The 24,137-nt window shown below is 43.0% G+C and overlaps 1 protein-coding gene across 1 annotated transcript in view; it reads right to left on the bottom strand.

Moving 5' to 3' along the window:
• Positions 1-23,900, bottom strand: part of LOC134957979 (coiled-coil domain-containing protein 190-like) — a 68,877-nt gene extending 44,977 nt beyond the window's left edge. The window contains exon 1 of the mRNA XM_063940264.1: positions 23,605-23,900. The gene's annotated coding sequence lies outside the window, so the exon portion shown is untranslated. The remainder of the gene's footprint in view (positions 1-23,604) is intronic.
• Positions 23,901-24,137: the final 237 nt, after the last annotated feature.

Genomic DNA, 24,137 nt, shown 5'->3' with positions numbered 1-24,137 from the left:
TCTCACTCAAAAAAGTCCGTTATTCGGAATATTCCGCATTTCGGAATATTTGGATATGAGATACTCAACCTGTACATATATATTTTTACCTAGATACTTGCAATAAATATATCACTTCTTTATAAAACAACCACTAATAGAGGTGGATCAATTACTAAAAAAGACAGTGCACTGTCAAGGAAAAACCCACATGTTCTCTTGTAGATAAAAAGCGTATATAGCAGAGCCTTTCCTTTTTAAAAATCCAGCACAGATGCTTAATGAATGTCCTGATACAAATTGTTTCCAAAAGGTTAAATACCGTTCATACACATGTGTTGTGTCATAAATGAGCCAGTTCTATTACCACGCCAATACGTGTAAAAGCTCAATATCAACCATTTATGAGGATGTTACCGGGCTCACCGCAGTCAAGTGTACAAATGCTGAAGCGGCTTCTCCCACTGTGAGGCAGTCGTGTAATACGAAGGAGTCGGCTAGGAGGATTGGACGTCTCCGTCCTCCCTAGTCAAAATGCCGCTGCGCCTTCCGATGATTGCCAGTTGGTTTACTGCCGCTATCTGGTGATAAGCTGATGCCCGTATTCAGATCTATCCTCAACGGTTGATTCCTCGTCACCGATACCTCTGATGCGTTTCGCTCGTACCGGAGCTTTATCGACAGCACTAATTAGTGCTAAATATATATTAAAAATAAACATATGTTGCGACATGTGGTTGTACTCATCTCATTTGAGCCTTTAATTATCAAAATAAGCGCAAAGTTAATTCTTTTTTCATTGTTTGTCTCCTGTAGTAACGGGAGGGTGGTTTTTATGCGTACACAGGCATAATTTCACTGTCTGCAGCTGAATAGTAATTGAGATTTGGTGGTATATTACAGGTTCGTATATAAATAAAAACATAACTAGCACCTAGAGACATGTTTGTGGAAATTGCACCAATCCTGTATATGCCTCACAAACAACAATACAGAAACGGGAGTCGCTCAATCAGTTATAGGTTTATTGCAGGTGCTAGGGAGTGGGGTGCAATCTATAAAGGATACACACACACACACAAATCCCTTTAGTACACAGGAGAGATCCATTAAAAATGTTGGTATTAATCTATCTGAAACAAAATGCAAGTCTAAGTAACATGCATTTGCAATTATATGAAAAGCCACCTGCAATGTCAAAGTGATCCTGCTAATAGGGTGGACATAACTTTAAATATTGAGAGTCTTTATATTCCATCACACATTAATGTATTTCTACATTTAATAATAACTTAAGCTAAGTACACCTGACATATGAGTAATGAATGATCCACGTAATGTTTTTTTTTTTTCTGAGAGAGAAATGATTCTGAGAACATCCTATGTCCAGTGTACACACTACGCAATTATTGTTCCTATCGGAACGAAAAATGTTCCTAAAGAAAGTTGAGATCTTTTTTTAATGAACTACATACAGTATGTCGGTGATAAATATAATGCAAAGGTTGAAATCATCAGATAAGACCAAACAAAATAATAATGGGTGCTGTGTACACACTATGCAACAGCCGACAATTGTCTGTTTGTTCTGATTATTGCATACGTTTTGTGCCTAATTCATATTTGTATACAAACCCAATTATTTGCATACAAATACAATGTTTGGGGGTATGCACAGGCACAAGACCTGAATTGACATGCTGCAGCATTTTGGGGGCAGAGTAGGGGTGGCACCGGCACCGTTATTCGACAGGGTGTGTCGCCTCCATTTTTAAAGCATGACAGGTCCAGGGTCTATGTCGTCAGAGCAATCTATCTACTACAGACACCTCCTGCTGCATTTGCACTATAATGACATGGAATAAGGCCCATTGTGTTGCCAGCATTACTCAGGGGTACCTAGATAAGTAAGCACTTCCTACATTGCTTGTCTCATTACACTTGTACAAAATCACGTATTGGTTCTGAGTCTCGCATAATGCCGATGCCGGACACAATGGAGCAATGGTTTTCAATTGTGCATGCATCTAAGTCACACCACACGTGCCCCAGTTGTTAGCGTACAGAGTTGTAGTACTACAGATGCGCCGTCTCTGAAATATATTAGAAATCCATAACTCCCAACTGTCCCGCTGTCCCTCTCGCGGGTCACAGTGTCCCGCGGGCGGGGGGGGGGGGGGGGGTGTGAGTTGGGGGAGGCTTTGATCACCCGCTGCTCTGCCCTGCAAAGCAGCGAGTGATCTCTGAATAAATTCTGTGCGCATGCACACAGCATCTATTCAGTCGAGGGAGTGGGCCGAGCGCTGCCCAGCTGCTCAGGGAGCACTGAGCACGCCCCCCAAACGACGGAAAAGGGGTCCTCAGCGTGTGGTCACACTCTCTTTATCATAGCCATGCCCATCTCACCCGAGGTCACGCCCCTTTTTTGGGACATGCGCTGCTACACCGCGCGAGTGTCCCGACTCAGAAGGATTTCAAGATGGGAGGTATGGAAATCTAATGGGTATTCCTGGACTGTGACTGAGGACTATTATGGGAGTGTCTCGGGTGTGTTGCTGTAAATGCGTGTGTACAAAGATGCTTCATTGCTCATATTGGAGACCATCTTCACATGGAGAATCTACATCTAGCATGGGGCTGGTGCAAGCTTGCACATTAGGACGCACAAATGTACACCAGGGAAGGGCTTTGTATTGGCATTAGCATAAAGTCGCAGACGTGACCTCAGTAAAACACACGGACGTGACTGCATCCGTATCAGAATGTACTCATCTCAAAATAGGAATAATGGAACTACTGTTAGTTCAGGTCAAAAGCTGATAGACCAGGTCGCAAATGAAATAAAAAGAGCAGAGCCATAGAGAGATAAGGAACTTGTCGGTCACTTAGTACAAAATAAATAGTATTTTAGTATATTTTTAGAAATGGCAAAAAATAACAATAAACAGACATGAGGTAATAAAACTTGGCCTAAGCTAGTGGTTCTCAAAGTTTTTTGAGACACGGTGCTCTAGAGTATCAGAATGTTTTCACGGGACCCTTAGGCCAAAAATTTCTGATTAAGAAGTTTAGAAACAATAATTAAGTCAATTGTGTTTATATGTTATAGGTTCAGTTGTGTGGTGAGGGACAGGAATCACTTCTGTTTGCCCACATATTTTATGATTGGAGGCCACAAGCATAGGTTTTGTCTATTACATTGACCATAAATAATTTGAATTGGTCCTGGACCACCAACCCAGGGTACCCCTGCAAGTACACCGAGACACCGCAGGGTGCCTAGGCACACAGCTTGAGAACCACTGGCCTAAACTGTAAATGTTGCTCTTTCTCCATTGTTCATTACCATTCAGTAACAGGGAAAACCACTGGCATATCTATAATTTTCACAAGGTGTACTGTGCAAATGGGTCACTGGGTCCAGAAGGGCCCACACGACACACCCTGCACCTTTGTTCTGAAGAAGACCATGTCGGCAGTGGTAGCTCTGCAAAACCACAGAGAAAATGACATGACAGTTATTTTCCTGGCATTTTGAGCATGCGCAAGAGGGAAATCAATGTGAAAATGGGCACCGCGCCATTTTCCCAAAGACCCGTGCATGTACAATAGACTGTAGAACAGCGTGTAGTACTCAGTGTTGTCGGCTAGAGAGAAGGGGGCCCAGTAACTGCACATGGGCACCCCACTTTCTAATATGCCCCTGGGAGAGACCCTACTATTGTTGTACTATAGCACTGTAAGAATATAGTAATAACTAGGGACCCTATGGTTTACATACATCTCTGTTGTTTGTGGGACTGCGCGTGTGCAGGATCCATTCTGCACATGTGCAGAACGAGTCCTGTGAGATTACACGCACTCCCCTTAAGTGGTAGCATTCTTCGGCCATTTGAGTGAGGAGAAAGGGCAACGCTGGGCAGGTGAGGCCAGTGTCTGCGTCTCTTGATGCAAATTTACTGGCCTGGCAAGCGGGTCGATGCTATGATGGTGATCCCACATACAGTACTCAGAGCTGAGATTTTGTTAGGTGCTTGTAGAAGACAGTGCTGGATCGGTGCTTGCAGAAGACAGAACGTAACAATTAGACAATTCACTGTTTGCAGCAGACAGACTGTAACAATTATAAAGTGCTGGGCCAGTGCTTGCAGCAGACAGTATTGTCCAATTGTTACAGTCTGTGTCCCTGCTTGCAGCAGTCAGACTGTAATAATTGGACAATGCTGGACAGTGCTTGCAGCAGACAATAATTAGACAGTTCTGGATCACTGCTTGTAGGGGAGTATTCAATTAGTGTCGGAATTTTCAACAGGGCGGAAAGACAGCACTTTCCCCCAATATTCACTTTTCGACACTTCAGTATTCAGTTGAAGTGCCTGTTTTCTGCCCTGTCGTAAATTACGAATTGTTGAAAAACACATGGATGATCGGAATCTCTGCTCATCCGCGTGTTTTCGATCTCGCTGCATTCGAAAACGGGTCAGTTTTTTACCATTAATTTTCGCTTATAAGAGAGGGCGAAAATGAAAGGTCGGAATCAGAGGGGAAATGGGTGGAAATGGTCCACAATAGAATACTGAATTGTCGGATCCTCAGTGTCGGAGTTGAATACTCCCCATACTCTACCAATTAGACAATGCAAGGTCAGTGCTTTCAGCAGACAGATTGTAACAAATAGACAGTGCTGGGTAAGTGCTTGCAGTAGATGACAATTTTATTTACTTTAATATGCTTTATAAATAATGTTTTAAATAGTCAAACAGCTTACTATAATGTTATATATTTAGAAAAATAGACACATTTTTAAACAAGTACTCTGCATGTGCATGATTGAGCCCCAGTAAATAAATTTAACACCATTTTAATATTCTCTAGATAAAGTAATAAATAGAAGATTTATATAATGTACAGTTTCAAAAAAAAAATGATGTCAAGGTCATTGTTTCAAAATTGGTAACACTTTGCAGGTAGGGTTTGATTCAGGTTTGACAACAAAGCAAAAAAGCACAACTGTGCAAAACCATGTTGCACTGCAGGTGGGGCAAATGTAACATGTGCAGAGAGATTTAGATTTGGGTGGGAATGTGCGCAAACTAAAATCTAAATTGCTGGGTAAAGATAAAGCTGTCTAACATTTATGCGCCAGTTGTGTGTGTTTTTTGCTTTGCCTACAAACCTTTAATCAGGCCCGTAGTTTTTTCCTCTGAAACATTGATTTGATTGTGATTATTTCTATATATTTATGCAATTATTATAGAACATTTTTCTAATTTTCACATCTTGTTAACTAATAACAACCAGCATTGTAATATAAATCCAAACAATATAGGCTTAAACTTTACCCTACCTGGGCACAGGTATTCGAAAGACTCCTTACTTGGCCAACCTTTCATCCAGAACTAAAGAGTTTACTGCATGATTATTTCCAGAAACACAGAACCCTCACGCTAACCTGTAAACAGTCTTTTTTACCTATGGGATCTAATTAGTGAAACATATATGGATAGTAGGGTTTGGAACACACTCAAACCATGGACACATTAGGTTATATGAATGTGGTTAAAAAGGAGCCTATTCCCTATATAAATAACACAGTCAAATACTTCTTATTCAAGTTATTCAATTTCTCATAGCAAACTTTTCACCAAATATAATGCAACATCCACATCATTTGTGGGCAAGCTCTGACACATATACTAGAGGGTCATATTTCCAATTGTTAGAAGCTTTCTTAATAGCCATGGATCCGGAAAAGTCAGAACACATTGACGTGCAGTTTAAACGGTGCATTTAAAAGTTAGCATGACAACGAAAACAATTCCTTTTGTTTTGTCAGCCAAGCAATACAGATTATCTTTACAAGAGCTTTAGAAATGGGACTCCTACATTTACACTACAAATATTTCCCATATGGGGAGTGACATTTGTTAGACTCTAACATGATATGGGTAGCTGGTTCTCCTTAAAGATGCATAAATTATAAGTGGTACCTAAAGGCACAAATGTAAGTAATATGTTGAGAGAAAGAAAAATACAACCAAGACGGAAAAAAAAACTATCTTAAAATACATAAAAAGTTCTAAAAAGAAATAAATCAAACACAGTTAACAAATTGCAAAAATTGCAAACCTACAATACAAATTTCAAGAGCTCATTGCAGGTAATACACATTTAGCTTTCTCTACATAAATTTGGATTTACTGATAAGAGCTACGTAGTTGCTTCTGACAAAGGGGCCACAAACTAAGGGAGCATTAATATGAACTATTTATGTTCATAAACAATCTAACGGTGTTAAATATCAATGGGGGTCATTCCGAGTTGTTCGCTCGTTATTTTTTTCTCGCAACGGAGCGATTAGTCGCTAATGCGCATGCGCAATGTCCACAGTGCGACTGCGCCAAGTAAATTTGCTATGCAGTTAGGTATTTTACTCACGGCATTACAAGGTTTTTTCTTCGTTCTGGTGATCGTAATGTGATTGACAGGAAGTGGGTGTTTCTGGGCGGAAACTGGCCGTTTTATGGGAGTGTGTGAAAAAACGCTGCCGTTTCTGGGAAAAACGCGGGAGTGGCTGGAGAAACGGAGGAGTGTCTGGGAGAACGCTGGGTGTGTTTGTGACGTCAAACCAGGAACGACAAGCACTGAACTGATCGCACTGGCAGAGTAAGTCTCGAGCTACTCAGAAACTGCACAGAGAAGTCTTTTCGCAATATTGCGAATCTTTCGTTCGCAATTTTACTATGCTAAGATTCACTCCCAGTAGGCGGCGGCTTAGCGCGTGCAAAGCTGCTAAAAGCAGCTTGCGAGCGAACAACTCTGAATGACCCCCAATGTTTGTATTACTTGTTAATAACTAATAGTGCCATTACCACAAAAATATTATTTTCCCAGAAGAGTTTACCACTCTAGCTAAGGCAGAGTCGGGAGGGAGTGACAGAGTGATAATGCCATTACTCTCTACCTGCTACACTGTGGAAAACAATATAGTATATATGCTGCAAGAAAATGGACACCGCTCTGCCTACATGAGTGGCTGTGCACCCAAGGATGCATAGTGAATTACAGGCTGTTGATGCCCAAGGAACTGTGCTGTTTTATTGGAGATGCTTGCTCTATACCAGGGGTGTCCAAACTTTTTGCAAAGAGGGCCAGATTTGGTGAAGTGAAAATGTGTGGGGGCCGACCAGATATACAAATGCCTCCAGCAGTGCTGCCAGATACACAAATGCCCCTAGCAGTGCTGCCAGATACACAAATGCCCCCAGCAGTGCTGCCAGATACACAAATGCCCCGGGTGCTGCCAGATACACATTATATGACCCCACAGTGCTGCCAGATACACATTATTTGCCACCAACAAACCTGCCAGATACACAAATGCCCCCAGTGCAGCCAGATACACATTACATGCCACCACAGTGCTGCCAGATACACATTATATGCCCCCAGCAGTGCTGCCAGATACACATTATATGCCCCCAGCAGTGCTGCCAGATACACATTATATGCCCCCAGCAGTGCTGCCAGATACACATTATATAGAAACACAGAAACCTAGAATTGGTGATGGCAGATAAGAACCACTTGGCCCATCTAGTCTGCCCCTTTTTTTAACCTTTAGGTAATCTCAACCCTTTTTGAACCTTAATTCTTTGTAAGGATATTCATATGCCTATCCCAAGCATGTTTTAATTGCTCTACAGTCTTAGCCTCTACCACCTTTGATGGGAGGCTATTCCACTTATCCACTACCCTTTCTGTAAAGCAATTTTTCCTTAAATTTCCTCTGAACCTGCCTCCCTCCAGTTTCAGTGTCCTCGAGTTCTAATACTTCTCTTCCTTTGGAGAATGTTTCCCTCCTGATCTTTGTTAAGACCCTTGGTATATTGGAAAGTTTCTATCATGTCCCCCCTTTCCCTTCTCTCCTCCAAACTATATATGTTAAGATCTTTTAGCCTTTCCGGGTAAGTTTTGTGATGTAGGCCATGCACCATTTTAGTTGCCCTTCTTTGTACACTCTCTAATATATTTATATCCATCTGGAGATATGGTCTCCAGAACTGGACACAGTATTCCAGATGGGGCCATACCAATGACCTATACAATGGCATCATTACTTATTTTTTCCTGCTACTGATTCCTCTCCCTGTGCAACTAAGCATCTGACTTGCCTTTCTCAATGCTTTTTTGAATTTAAGTCACTTTAAGTCACTTGAAATAGTGACTTCTAAATCCCTTTCTTCCTCAGTAGTTTCCATTATAGTACCCTTGATGCTATATTTAGCCTTTGGGTTTTTGAGACCCAAGTGCATGATTTTGCATTTTTTAGCATTAAACTGTACTTGCCACGTTCTTGACCATTTCTCAAGCCTACCTAGGTCATCAATCATTTGTTTTACCCCTACTGGTGTGTCTAACCTGTTGCATATCTTTGTATCATCTGCAAAAAGGCATACTTTCCCTTCAATACAATTTGCAATGTCACCAACAAAGATATTAAAGAGAACTGGTCCAAGTACAGATCCCTGGGGTACTCCACTGGTAACATTTCCCTCCATAGATTGCACTCCATTTACTACAACTGTCTGTTTCCTATCCTGCAACCAGCTTCTTATCCATTTAACTGTTTTATAATCCACCCCTATGCTTTCAAGTTTATTTAGCAGTCTGCGATGTGAGATAGTGTCAAATGCCTTACTAAAGTCTAGATATTCTACATCTACAGCTCCCCCACATCTACAGCTCCCCCTTGATCTATTTTTTTTTGTCACAGAGTCAAAAAAGTCAATAAGATTTGTTTGGTATGATCTCCTACCAGTAAATCCATGTTGTTTGGATCCTGTAAGTTGTTTGATTTAATATATTCCACAACTCTTTCTTTTAATAATTTTTCCATTACTTTCCTTACTACTGATGTAAGGATTACTGGTCTGTAGTTACTTGCTTGTTCCTTGCTTCCACTTTTATGCAGTGGAACTACATTTGCTCTTTTCCAGTCCTCTGGAATGGCACCAGTATTTAGTGACTGGTTAAATAATTCTGTTAAAGGTGTCACCAGCACATCTTTTAGCTCTTTTAGTATTCTTGGGTATATCCCATCTGGCCCCATTGATTTATCCACTTTTAGTTTTGAAAGTGCTGTTAGGACCTTCTCCTCTGTAAATGTACTTTCATCTACCTTATTTTTATGAATGTCCTTGCACCTTAACTGTGGCCCCTTCCCTTCTCTTTCTGTAGTAAATACTGAGCAAAAATAATTATTTAGGTGATCTGTTATTGCCTTGTCTCCCTCCACAAAATGCTCACTCTCTATCTTAAGTCTTATTATTCCTCCATTTGATTTTCTCCTTTCACTTATATACTTTAAAAAAAGTTTTGCCCCTTTATCTACTAACTGGGCCATTTTCTCCTCAGCTTCTGCTTTTGCACGTCTGCTTACTTTGTTAGCATCCTTCCGTCTGTCAAGATACACCTCTCTGTCATTATTATTTTGAGTTTGTTTGTATTTCCTAATAGCCATCTTTTTTGCTTTCACACTAGTTGATGCTTCTTTTGTGAAACACATTGACTTCATTTCCCTGATGCTTTTACTAACCCTTCTGTTGCCCTTAGTATTGCACTTTTCAGTTTTTCCCACCTCTCCTGCACTCTTTCCAAGTTCCCCCAGTCTGCCAATGAATCACTTAAACATCTCCCCACTTTTGCAAAGTCAGAATTTCTAAGAACCAACACCTTTGTTTTTGTGTGACAGGAGTTGTATCCCGTCTTTATACTAAACCATACTGCTTGATGATCACTGGATCCCAGGTGCTCACCCACATATATGTCTGATATCCTGTCACCATTTGTAAGAATTAAATCTAATATTGACTCTTTGTTAATGGGCTTCCTCTCCAATTGCTTGAGAGATGCTCCCTGTAAGGAATTTAGAAAAGTACCACTTGTAACTGAACTTGCAAAAGACCCCTCCCAATTTACATCAGGTAAATTAAAGTATCCCATGATTATGACTTCTCCCTTTAAAGCCATTTTATTGATGTCCAACAATAGGTTCTTGTCCAAATCCTGCCCCTGGCCTGGTGGTCTATAGATCACCCCAATGCAAATAATGTCCTTCTCCCTGGCCTCAGTTTTGTCTTCAATATTTTGTATTAAAGTAGCATTTTTGCTTTTTTTTCACATACAGTACATTGCTACCTCTCCTTCTATTCTTCCCATTCTATCCTTCCTAAATAAATTGTATCCTGGTATAGCTATGTCCCAGTCATGATTCTAATTGCACCATGACTCTGTAATTGCCACAATATTCAGGTTATCCCTTGTCATTATCGCAATTAGCTCTGGAATTTTGTCTTCTAAGCTCCTAGCATTTGCACACATAGCTTTAAGAATTTTGTCTGTGCATCTGTTATTAGTAGCCATGTCCAGACAGTACAAAATAATTGACAAGTTTAAAGTTGAAATTACCTGTTTGGTGATGTTGCTCAGTGTTTGGTATATGCCTCCAGCACTGCTGCCAGATACACATTATATGCCCCCAGCACTGCTGCCAGATACACATTATATGCCCCCAGCACTGCTGCCAGATACACATTATATGCCCCAAGCACTGCTGCCAGATACACATTATATGCCCCCCAGTAGTGCTGCCAGATACACATTATATGCCCCCAGCAGTGCTGCCAGATACACATTATATGCCCCCCAGCAGTGCTGCCAGATACACATTGGAGAACTACTTACAAGTGAAAATGCTTTAGCCCAGAACACCTATGAGGGGGTGAAGCACTGAACTTATTGAGACCACTGATCACCGCACACACAATGCTGCGGAGCTGCAGTAAAGATGGCCACCACGATGATCCTCCCTCCTTTTATAAATTCATGCACACAGGACGGCTGAGTTTGTCTCAGCGGGAGAGGCAACCCCAGCCCTCCTGTCTCACCAGATCATCAGCAGACCAGCCTATAGTCTACACGCAGAGATGGGGAAGTTAGCTGTCAGTCACTGTGTAGCACAGCTGATCGCAACAGGCGGTGAGTGTCAGTGCGGCGGTCTGTAAATGCAGTGTGCCTGAGAGCTGAGGGCTGCAAATAGGCTGCGGGCAGATCGAAATTGGCCCCCGGGCCAGACTTTGGACATGCCTGCTCTATACAGTGCATTCGCGTTGCATTATAGAGGATGTGTACTTCATTACAGGGGTGTATGCTGCATTACAGGGCATCTGTGTCCATTGATGTGTGGTGCATTCCAGGAGATGTTTGTTGAATAGCATGAACTTGGTGGAGCGGTAAGAGAGGGCATGAGCATAACTATGGTGGGTCCTACAGTATTCCCCTGATGATCTGGATGAGACCATTAAGTTATGGTTTGTGAGCAGATGAAGTACAACTGTGTCCCATTCTTGCCTGTGTGTAAGATGTGCTAGAATGCAGCTGATTTCCCCAGGACAATGAAGTATTCATCCTATTAGCCAGCAGTGACTATGTAGTACCAGCTACCAGAGCTAATGCACACAGGAGCTCGCAATTTTGAAATACAGTGCAAAAATGTATGACCCAAAGTGGTGCTGTTATTATATAGTGTAGGACCACCAGAGTAGCTTGCTGTTGGTTTACTATAAGTTTGCAAATATATATAGCTGAGATCTCTGCACAGGGCCATTTCTAGACAATTTGACTCCCAGTGCGAACAGAAAAAAAAGTGCCCCCCCATAGACATTCCAAATGGGCCTCCCCCCATAGACATAAAAAAACTATTTTGCGCATGCCTATGGCACAAGGCGAGGGGGTATGGCCTCTCTAAAATGGGAGTGGTCTCACTTAAAATGGGTGTGGCCTCTCAGGAAAAGACTACCTTACATGCCAGTTTTTGACCTTGCAACAGCAGACCTTGGCCACTACAGGAAAAAAAGATACCACCATATTAAGCCCCACACAGTAATGCCCCTTGCACCATATTATGCCCCCTGCACCATATTATGCCATACACTGCAATGCCAGTGATAAATTATGCCCTACTTACTGTAGCTTCTAATTCCTATACGGGTTTCATGCACTGGGTGTTATGCTCTCTGCCAGGGGTTTCATGCGCTGGGTGTCATGCTCGTGGCCAGATGTTTCATGCACTGGGTGTCAAGGGTGATAATAAAGAAGATCCACATTGATAACATGCTCCCCCTCCTCCCTAGTACTCCATTTGGGAGGCGGGGTTTCTTGACAGTTCAACATTGCAATGAAGTTCTAATGAAAATAAACCATTTGATCAAAATGTTAAAACATATATTAGATATTGCCAGACTAGTATGTTTGAGTGTATTGCAATGGTAAATGTATTAAATGTTTCTGGTTGTGTTTTTCACTGAATGACAAATCAGTACAGTAAATTGTTTTGTAAACAAATGGTTGTCTGTATTATTCACACATTTTATGCATGGAGTCAGAGGTGGATTTAGACCTCATGGGGCCCTAAGCAAGATACCGATTTAGGGCCCTCCTCCCTCAAACAATCTATAGCACTATCTTTTAATTCCTGATTTATGCCCCTTACATTAGTTGTTGTTTTTGCTCCTTATATTCTATTACAGTATACTACTTCCCCCTTCACTGATTGCACCATGTCCCCTCGCCGCTAACCAGAGCCGGCCCTATCCAATATGATGCCCTAGGCAAGATTTTGGCTGGTGCCCCCTAGCACCACCGCTAGTTCCGCCTCTGAACTTGCACTCCTTTCCCAGCACCATCACCCCCCACTCATAGCAGTCTTTTTTTGTTTTCCTACCCCCTGTAAGTTAAATAAGAACAGTGTGCACATTCGGCGCACAGCCCAAAAAGATATGTGTTTTTGCTGGCAAGGGGCATGGACACACAATAGTACCCCCAATTCAACTTATGCCTCACAGTAGTGCAACTTTATTCACAATTTATAATGCGATAGTGTCCCTTATTCACATTACATCACACAGTAGTACCACTTTACCTTATATACGTTACTCCTCACAGTAGTGCCCCACATTCACATAACATCATACTGAATTGCTCCTTATTCACATTACACCACACCATATTGCTTTTTATTCACATTAGACCACACAGTAGTGCCCTTTCTATACGTTACGCCAATCAGTAGAGCACCTTATACACATAATGCCACACATTGGTAATGCATTTATACACATAATGCCACACATAATTTCCCTTACACATATGCCGTACATTGTTAATGCCCTTATACACATAATGACACACATAATGTCCCTTACACATATGCCACACATTATTAGTGCCATTATACACATAATGACACACATAGTGCCCCTTACACATATGTTACACATTATTAATGCCCTTATACACATAATGACAGATGTAGTTCCTGGCATGAGTCAATTGGCAGCTCTGCTAATGTCGTTGCTATGTGGCTAGGATGCACAATCAGCTTCTGCTGATTAAAATGATATGCAGCATGCCTATATACTGTGTGCGACTGTGGCAGTATCTGCATACAAAATGCTACACACAAAATATAGGCATGCTGCATATCATTTTAATCAACAGAAGCTGCTTGTGCCCCTAGGCATACCAGATGCCCTAGGCAATTGCCTAGTTTGCCTATGCCTAGGACCGGCTCTGCCGCTAACTTCCATTATTACACCACTCAGTTACTGCATTTTAGATCAGTGCTCGCTTCACTGATTGTAGCAGGTCCCCATAACCCATTATTATAACCACACTCACTGACTGCTTTGTATATGAGTGACCCAGGCTTACAACACTGCAGGGATGGAGACACAGGCATGTGCTGGAGCCGGCATCCTACAGCTGTGTAATCACTAATAGCCTGCTGGCGGGCCACCAGAATTGCCCTCCATACCCACAGGGCCCTAAGCAACCGCCTTGGTTGCCTTGTGGTAAATCCTCCTCTGATGGGGGGAGGATTTTGTGACTGGAAGAATGCTACAAATCAGTTAGATCACAAAATATCTAAAGGTGGGTGCACACTGATAGTTATATCTGCAGATCAATTGATCTGCAGATATATCTATGGACGGATCGGGCAGTGTGCTGTGCATACACACTGCCCGATCCGTCGGTGACTGACGTCATGAACTGGGCACCAGTTCAGCTGTTAATCACCGCTGGCTGCCGAAGCATGTGTACGGGCGGCCGGCTGGTCGCCCGTACACACACAGCGATGCACCAATATATCGGTAGATATATTGGCTGTCGGCTGTGCTGTGGGGCTGATGCGATATGTCTGTGAATGGCCGATATATCGGTCAGTGTGTACCCACCTTAAGGGTTATCTCAATGTTGTATCAAATTTGCTAGGTACTGCAGAGAGGTAGGGCATGTTGATACTGGTTAAACAAGCAATGGAATTGGCAAAATATTGCAGGATATGTTCAAAACAGTGGCATCACAAGGGGTTTGTGGCCCGCACCTGGATGTCATCCTTCTGGGGGCACATTTTAAAATGCTGGCTCCTCCACAGTGACAGGGAACTAGGCTCTGTACTGTGACATTCTTGCGTAGCACTCGGTTGCTGCCACTGGAGATGAGCAGGCTGTGCAGACCCTGGGCTAGATGCATCATCGCTTGGAAAGTGACAAATTGTAGAGTGAAAAAGTACCAGCTCCTAATTGACATTTTTCAAACACAGCCTGTAGCATGGCAGTTAGGAGCTGATTTGCTGGTACTTTTTCACTCTCCATTTTATCACTTTCCAAGCGATGATGCATCTAGCCCAGGGTTTCCGGAGGGCATCCTAGGTAGCCCCCACAGTGATGTAATGGGATTTTCCTGCAAGGTCACACCCTGTCCCTGACACGTGTGTCAAAGGCGCAAGGGAAAACATTTGGGGGATGCGTCTTTTTCAAAAGACCTATAAATGTCATACAATTTATCAGGGAGCTAGTGGCAATCAATATTTTCTGCAGTACAAATTAATAGGTCAGCCAGGCTTAAAGTAATGCATTTCCACTAATTTCCTTTCACCTTCTATCAGATGAGGTGTGTCATGTGTGCAAATCACTTAACAACAATATAATAATAATAATAATAATAATAATAATAATAATACATATACAGAGAGACATAACTTTGGCAAAAACTGTTGCCTATAAGTATTCATTTAAATAAATATTTAAAGGAAAGTAAGGTGGAAAAAACAGGACAGCCAGAATCAGCACAATCCACTATGCACAATAACAAGCAGCAACATGCATTGTAGGCAGATACTGTCCAAGGTGCATTACTCAACTATAATACAACCAAGGGTGTCCACTCAACCTCCTAAATTCACTACCCACTCATTTGGGTGATGACACTGCCCCCCGTTAGGCTGGTACAACCAATAAACAATCAATGAAGGGAGCGCACTGAAAAAAAATGATTGCACATGGAATGGTGAGCTGCCATTCCTTCCCACTGCAGAATAGGCAACAAACAATGACCAACCAAGAAAAAAACTATAAGGAAGGATGGCGGTCAGATTGGAACAAAGACGCTTTGGTCCACGGCCCAAGCCTTTAAATAAAGTCCAACACAAAAACATTCCTGTCAAACCATATGCAGGCTAAGCTAAGTGACCATTCTTCATACCTCATTCTTATAAAAATCATTTGGTTTCTTGGTAAAGAGGAAGCTGTAAACCTCCAAAAGTATATCAAATCAAAAGTCAGGAAACATCAAACAAATACACAAAATTTCACCAATACACCATGCTTGCCCCTGCATAATATCATTTGTGATTTATAGTTTAATGGGGATGATGTTATCATGGTGCGCAGCCTGCCGACAGTCAGAATCCCTGCACAGAATCCAGACAGGTCCCAATGGAAACTATAGGGGTTAGGGTTGTAAATAGGGCAGGCATGTCCATAGTCCGGCCGGGGGCCAATTGCGGCCCGTGCTTACATTTCCACCGGCCCACAGCCTCTGTGCAGCTCTCAGGCACAGTGCATTTGCAGACCACTGCACTGACACTCCCCGCCCATTGCGGTCAGCTGCGCTACATGGTGACTGACAGCTAACTTCCCCTCCTCTGCGTGCAGACTATAGGCTGGTCTGCTGATGATCTGGTGAGACAGGAGGGCTGGGGTTTCCTCTCCCGCCAAGACAAACCCAGCCCTCCTGTGTGTATGAATCTATAAAAGGAGACACCAGGGAGGATCATCACAGTGGCCATCTTTACTGCAGCTCCACAGCAGTGTGCAGTGATCAGCGGTCTCAATAAGTTCAGTGCTTTACACCCTCATAGGTGTTCTCGGCTAAAGCATTTTCACTTTTAAGTAGTTCTCCAATGTGTATCTGGCAGCACTGCTGGGGGTCATACAATGTGTATCTGGCAGCACTGCTGGGGGCATATAATGTGTATCTAGCAGCACTACTGGGGGGGCATATAATGTGTATCTGGCAGCACTGCTGGGGGCATATAATGTGTATCTAGCAGCACTACTGGGGGGGCATATAATGTGTATCTGGCAGCACTGCTGGGGGCATATAATGTGTATCTGGCAGCAGTAACGTGTATCTGGCAGCACTCCTGGGGGCATATAATGTGTACTGGCAGCAGTGCTTGGGGCATATAATGTGTATCTGGCAGCAGTCCTGGGGGCATATACCAAACACTGAGCAACATCACCAAACAGGTAAATTCAACTTTAAGCTTGTCATTTATTTTGTACTCTCTGGACATGGCTACTAATACCAGATGCACAGACAAAATTCTTAAAGCTATGTGTGCAAATGCTAGGAGCTTAGGAGACACAATTCCAGAGCTAATTTCGATAATGACAAGGCAATGAGAATCATGACTGGGACATAGCTATACCAGGATACAATTTATTTAGGAAGGATAGAATGGGTAAAATAGAAGTAGGGGCAGAGGTGTAGCAAGGTGTCATGGTGCCTGGAGCAAGGTATGTTCAGCGCCCCCCTCCCCTGTACTGAATTGGGGGCATGTCCACCAGAGCCATTTCTAGACCTTGTGGCATCCAGGGCGAAAGTTTCCTTTTGCACCCCCCGCCCACACAAATCCATAGGCCAGACATAGTGTGCTCCGAAGGCGCACAGCAAAAAATAGGAGTGTGGCCACAGTTATGCCCCCTGTAATTATGGACCCAGTAGTTGTGCCCCCTGTAGATTTGCCCCCAGTAGTTTTGCCCCCTGTAGATTTGCCCCCAGTAGCTGTGCCCCCTGTAGCTGTGCCCAGAGTAGCTGTGCCCCCCGTAGATGTACCCCAGTAGCTGTGCCCCCTTTAGATTTTCTCCCAGTAGTTGTGCCCCCTGTAGCTGTGCCCAGAGTAATTGTGCTCCCTGTAGCTGTGCCCCCTGGTAGCGCAGCTTAAAAACACTAAAGATAAACAACAACAAAAATACTCACCTGCCCCGCTCCTGCTTCCCGACTGCTGCTGCCACTGCTGCTGGTTCGTCTCCGCAGTCCCTCTGAGTCTGTCTACGTCTCCGCCTGTCTGACACCCATGCGTGTGAGGCCACGATGTCACAAGCAAGTCATGGAGCGTGGAGGGGAGGAGGGAGGGAGGTAGAGAGCTGACGCAGCTCAGGCTCTCAGCTGTCAGCGACTGACAGCTGGGGCTGTGAGCTGCGTGCAGCCAGGCGGAGGTTCTGGCGGAGTTGAGCTGCAGTGCTCTGTACTGTCTTGGGTGCCTGGAGTTCGAGCTCCACTGGAACTGCCCTCCCTATGCCCCTGACGAGGGGTAGCAATGTATGTGAAAAAAGCAAAGATGCTACTTTAACACAAAATATTGAAGACAAAACTGATGCCATTTGGGTCACCTTAGATGCTGGGGAGAAGGGCATTACTCGCATTGGGGTGATCTATAGACCACTGGGCCAGGGGCAGGATTTGGACAGGAACGTATTGTTGGACTTCTCCCTTTAAAGCCATTTTAGTGAAGTCATAATCATGGGAGACTTTAATTTACCTGATGTAAATTGGGAGGGGTCTTTTGCAAGTTCAGCTACAAGTGGTAAATTTCTAAATTCCTTACAGGGAGCATCTCTCAAGCAATTGGTGAGAGATCACACTCGCAAAGACTCAATATTAGATTGAATTCTTACAAATGGTGACAGGATATCAAACATATATGTGGGTGAGCACCTGGGATTCAGTGATCATCAAGCAGTATGAAACAGGATCCAACTTCTATCACACAAAAACAAAGGTGTTGGGTTTTAGAAATGCTGAAATGCTGACTTGGGGAATGGGGAGATGTTTAAGTGATTCATTGTCGGACTGGAGGAACTAGAAAGGAGTGCAGGAGAGGTGGGAAAAACTGAAAAGTGCAATACTAAGGGCAACAGAAATTTGTATCAAAAGGGTTAGGAAAAGCACCAGGAAAAGGAAGCCAATGTGGTTCACAAAAGAAGTATCAACTAGTGTGAAAGCAAAAAAGATGGCTTTTAGGAAATACAAACACACTCAAAATAATAACGACAAAGGTGTATCTTGACAGACAGAAGGATGCTAAGAAAGTGATCAGACGTTCAAAGGCAGAAGCTGAGGAGAAAATGGCCCAGTCAGTAGATAAAAGGGGCAAAACTGTTTTTAAGTATATAAGTGAAAGGAGAAAATCAAATGGAGGAATAATAAGACTTAAGATAAAGAGTGAGCATTTGGTGGAGGAAGACAAGGCAATAGCAGATCACCTATATAATTATTTTTGCTCAGTATTTACTACAGATGGAGAAGGGAAGGGGCCACAGTTAAGGTGCAAGGACATTCATAAAAATAAGGTAGATGAAGGTACATTTATACCACGTTCACACTGACAATTAGCGGGTTGCACCCGGGACTCGTGCACGAGTCCTTCCCGGGTGCAACCCGCTTTAGACCCCGTTCAGAGCATATTGCTGTGTCAATGACGTCACCGGGTCACATGCGGGGGCGGCGCTTGGAGATCAGATGATCTATAAACGCCGCCTGCTCCTATAGTGTGAATGGGTCCCGGATCGCATCGATCCGGGAACACCGTTCACACTTGCGCCTGACCCGGTATTGACCCGGGAATAACCCTTCTTTATTCCCGGGTTGAAATACCGGGTCAGATGACCCGGGAACTTGCCAGGACCCCCGTTCACACTGCAAATAAATCCAGATTACTGCGCGTTCACGTGCAATAACCCAGATTTTTAAAGGCAGTGTGAACGTGGTATAACAGAGGAGAAGGTCCTAACAGCACTTTCAAAAATAAAAGTGGATAAATCAATGGGGCCAGATGGGATACACCCAAGAATACTAAAAGAGCTAAAAGATGTGCTGGTGACACCTTTAACAGAATTAAGTGGAAGCACGGAAGAAGAAAGTAACTACAGACCAGTAAGCCTTACATCAGTAGTAAGGAAAGTAATGGAAAAATTATTAAAAGAAAGAGTTGTGGAATATATTAAATCAAACAACTTACAGGATCCAAAACAGCATGGATTTACTGGTAGGAGATCATGCCAAACAAATCTTATTGACTTTTTTGACTTTGTTACGAAAATAATAGATCAAGGGGGAGCTGTAGATGTAGCATATCTAGACTTTAGTAAGGCATTTGACACTGTCTCACATCGCAGACTGCTAAATAAACTTGAAAGCATAGGGGTGGATTATAAAACAGTTAAATGGATAAGAACCTGGTTGCAGGATAGGAAACAGATAGTTGTAGTAAATGGAGTGCAATCTATGGAGGGAAATGTTACCAGTGGAGTACCCCAGGGATCTGTACTTGGACCAGTTCTCCTTAATATCTTTGTTGGTGACATTGCAAATTGTATTGAAGGGAAAGTATGCCTTTTTGCAGATGATACAAAGATATGCAACAGGGTAGACACATCAGGAGGGGTAAAACAAATGATTGATGACCTAGGTAGGCTTGAGAAATGGTCAAGAACGTGGCAAGTACAGTTTAATGCTAAAAAATGCAAAATCATGCACTTGGGTCTCAAAAACCCAAATGCTAAATATAGTATCAAGGGTACTATAATGGAAACTACTGAGGAAGAAAGGGATTTAGAAGTCACTATTTCAAGTGACTTAAAGCGACTTAAATGCAGCAAAGCAATGAATAAGGCAAGTCAGATGCTTGGTTGCATAGGGAGAGGAATCAGTAGCAGGAAAAAAGAAGTAATAATGCCACTGTATAGGTCATTGTTATGGCTCCATCTGGAATACTGTGTCCAGTTCTGGAGACCATATCTCCAGATGGATATAAATACATTAGAGAGTGTACAAAGAAAGGCAATTAAAATGGTGCATGGCCTATATCACAAAACTTACCCGGAAAGGCTAAAAGATCTTAACATGTATAGTTTGGAGGAGAGAAGGGAAAGGGGGAACATGATAGAAGCTTTCAAATATACCAAGGTCTTAACAAATATCAGGAGGGAAACATTCCCCAAAGGAAGAGAAGTATTAGAACTCGAGGACATACACTGAAACTGGAGGGAGGCAGGTTCAGAGGAAATTTAATGAAAAATTACTTCACAGAAAGGGTAGTGGATAAGTGGAATAGCCACCCATCAAAGGTGGTAGAGGCTAAGACTGTAGAGCAATTTAAACATGCTTGGGATAGGCATATGAATATCCTTACAAAGAATTAAGGTTCAAAAAAGGTTGAGATTACCTAAAGGATAAAATAAGGGGCATACTAGATGGGCCAAGTGGTTCTTATCTGCCGTCAAATTCTATGTTTCTATGTTTCTATATAATGTGTATATGGCAGCACTGTGGGGGCATATAATGTGTATCTGGCAGCACTGTGGGGGCATGTAATATGTATCTGGCAGCACTGGGGGCATTTGTGTATCTGACAGGTTTGCAAGTGGCATATATTATGTATCTGGCGGCACTGTGGGGGCATATAATGTGTATCTGGCAGCACTGGGGGCATTTGTGTATCTGGCAGCACTGCTGGGGGCATTTGTGTATCTGGCAGCACTGCTGGGGGCATTTGTGTATCTGGCAGCACTGCTGGGAGCATTTGTGTATCTGGCAGCACTGCTAGGGGCATTTGTGTATCTGGCAGCACTGCTGGGGGCATTTGTGTATTTGGTCAGCCCCACACATTTTCACTTCACCACATCTGGCCCTCTTTGCAAAAAGTTTGGACACCACTGAATAGGGTTATGGTAAGACACCAGGGGGAGGGCTAGTGTTAGGCTACGAGAGGGGATGGTTAGGTTTAGGCTACAGAAGGGGGCATGAGTGGTGGATTCAGGGGGAGGGAGGCACCAAGGCACGTACCTATGCTTCTCCCTGTCACCCACTACCTTTCCCCATCTCCCCCTTCATGTCACTGCCTCTACCATCACCTTCTTCCTGTCACCCTCTACCACTCCATCTCCCACTATCTCTCCCTGTCATCTCTCTCTTCTGTCACCCTCCCTCTCCCTGTTCCCCACTGCCACTCCCCATTATGCACTATGGAGCACACTGTCTCTCTTTGTCTTCAGAAAAGCAGGAGGTGGAAGAGAGGACTGTTACTCAGAAGCCAGAGCCTGTGAAGCGGAGCTTGACTGTGACTGCTGAGGGGAGTTTGTGAGGAATGAGGAGTCAAAGGTTGGCATGAGCTGGGCACAGGGTGAGGAGGCTGGTAATATATATATATATATATATATATATAAATAGTATTTGTATTCGGCACTCATGAAATAAACATCACAGTCAGCTTGCCCGGTGCCCTCTAAATCAACTTTGCAGGTTGAAGATATAAGCACAATGAAGCGGCACTCCAGGACTTAATTCAAATAAACGGGTCCCGTTTCCCGATTTTGATGTGCAACGTTTCGGTTTTAATCACAAACCTTCGTCAGGCATATACATACAACAGAACAAGTCTTACCTATATAACAAATGAAATCACCAGGTTCAGTGCAGTCCAGGAAGCTCCAGAGTTAAGGGGAGTACTCATGGAGCGATATTCTAAGCAATCTGACTAGATTGCTTAGAATTTAAGCAGGATCGCTCCGTGTGTACCCCATACAGCGATAGCGATGCGCAGCCCCGCGCATCGCTATCGCTGGTGCTAGATTGGCCTGCCGTGCAGGACAATCTAGCGGGTCGCTCATTTCACCCGCTGGGTGAAATGAGTGCCCCCCCCCGTCTCCCCCTGCACGCTCAGCACAGATCTCGCTGTGCTGAGCGGCGGGAGAGATGTGTGCTGAGCGGTTCGCTCAGCACACATCTCTCACACATCGGCCCGTGGGTACTGGGCTTTAGACTTCCAGCTGATGTCATGCAGCATGGACTAATTACGTAACAAGAGAGTGTTAACCCTTCACCACACTACAGACATGGAAATGAATGAATGAATGACGTTAAATATTCAAACGATACTTTGTAAATACAATGATCATCCACAGGATAAAATGCAACAAGTTATATCAAAGATTATATATGAGTATAGCAATCGGGGCGATTAAACAACACCACATCCCAATTGACTTAAATGGTTAACCAGGGGGAATCAATTAGATCAATTAATGAAAACAACATGTAGAGATAAAGAAAAACATCACTGAAAACTGCTGTAAGAAAGTGTTTCATTTAACCCCTTAGGTGTTACAGTGTTGAGCCTGTCAATCCACTGTGCTTCCCTTTGTAGCAAGAGCCTAGATCTGTCACCACGTCTCCTGCTTTCCGGGACCATGTCTATCATTTTGTATTTTAATGAAGACAAAGTGTGTCCTCGTAACTTAAAATGTTTAGAAACAGGTTGTTCGGCTGGTTTGCTTTCAAGCGCGGATTTAATAGCGCTCCTGTGTTGGGCCATGCGTACTTTAAACATACATGTGGTCTTCCCTATGTAGTATAATCCACAGGGGCAAATGATACAATACACCACATAGCGTGAGGTACATGTGAAACAATGTTGCAGTTTGATTCGTTTGCCAGAGTGCAGATGTACTATAGTGTCTCCTGTTTATAATTACCCGGTTTTTTGGTAAGAAAATGTTGGGGTGCCTGGGAGGCAAAATCAGAAATGTCACTGCACAATCATGTCACGAATACTACGTCCTCGTTTATAACAAGGCATTATCCGTTTCTTGGACAAAGATGGTAGGTCAGGGTCAGTTTGAACAAAACGAGTGGGCAGGAGACAACTTCCGCCCTTACAGCTCCTAAATGTTTTCTTCATTCTCCGATCATTTGGGGTATTTTTTTTTTTCTATGCAGCTTTGGACCCTCGCGGGCTCGCTTCGCTCGCCACGCATCGGGCTCGGTGTCTCGCTTCGCTCGCCACACTTTTCTATTTCAAATAGATTGTGACATGGACCCACGGGGTTATGGGAAAGGTCCTCTGCACGAAGAGAAACTAGACGCTACCCTCCTCAGGTGACAGCTGGCACTATCACTCTGCTTCCTGGTTCGGAGTTGGAGGACACCCCACAAATATTGCTTTATAATTATGGCCCAAACTCTGTTTTAAACATACAGTAAACTAGGCAAAGCTACATCTGACTTTCTTTGAAACACACCACTGCTTTTTCAGGTGAATCTACTTCAGTCTATCATGTTGTATAAAAACAATACAAAATGTACAAATATAACATTTCTTCACAGTATAAGAATATAATCTAAATCTATATAGTGTAAGAAGAAACTGGTTCTTACCACAAGAGGAATTCTTTGAGAAATAAAACTTTCTTCAATTTCTTTGTAACAAGAATGCCAAAACCTCAATTATTAAGGTACGTTATCAATGTCTACAAGGTATTGAATATATCAGGAGTCCCTTTATACAGACAGAAGCCGCGTTCTCCTTGCTTGCTTAGCTTCTCTTCACAGTGAAATAGCTAAATAGCAGGAACATGTGCTGGAAATGGAGATAGGAAAGTATTTGTGACGGTGCTAAACATTCTGTATGTAATTGCTTACTCACACGGATAGTAACGACCAGGAAAATAAATGTTTCTTTCTGTTCTCTTTTGCTTATGCAAAGAGGGTGATAGTTGATTGGAGAGTCTGTAGTTACTGTATTGGAAACAAAGAAGTGCAAATAGCCTGTTGTCAGTGAAATTTACACAATGTATTGTATGCTGTGTAAAACGATGCCATAATCAAGACTCTCTTTATATACATAAGTGTGCGCAGCAAGAGAGGTGCTAGAGTGTGTATATTTATAGGTACACTGACTGAGCCTCCAT

This window comes from Pseudophryne corroboree, chromosome 9 (assembly GCF_028390025.1).
Source record: "Pseudophryne corroboree isolate aPseCor3 chromosome 9, aPseCor3.hap2, whole genome shotgun sequence".
In the NCBI taxonomy this organism is placed as follows: domain Eukaryota; kingdom Metazoa; phylum Chordata; class Amphibia; order Anura; family Myobatrachidae; genus Pseudophryne; species Pseudophryne corroboree.
The sequence above is the reverse complement of the archived record's forward strand: the minus strand, read 5'-3'. Positions and strand labels throughout refer to the sequence as shown.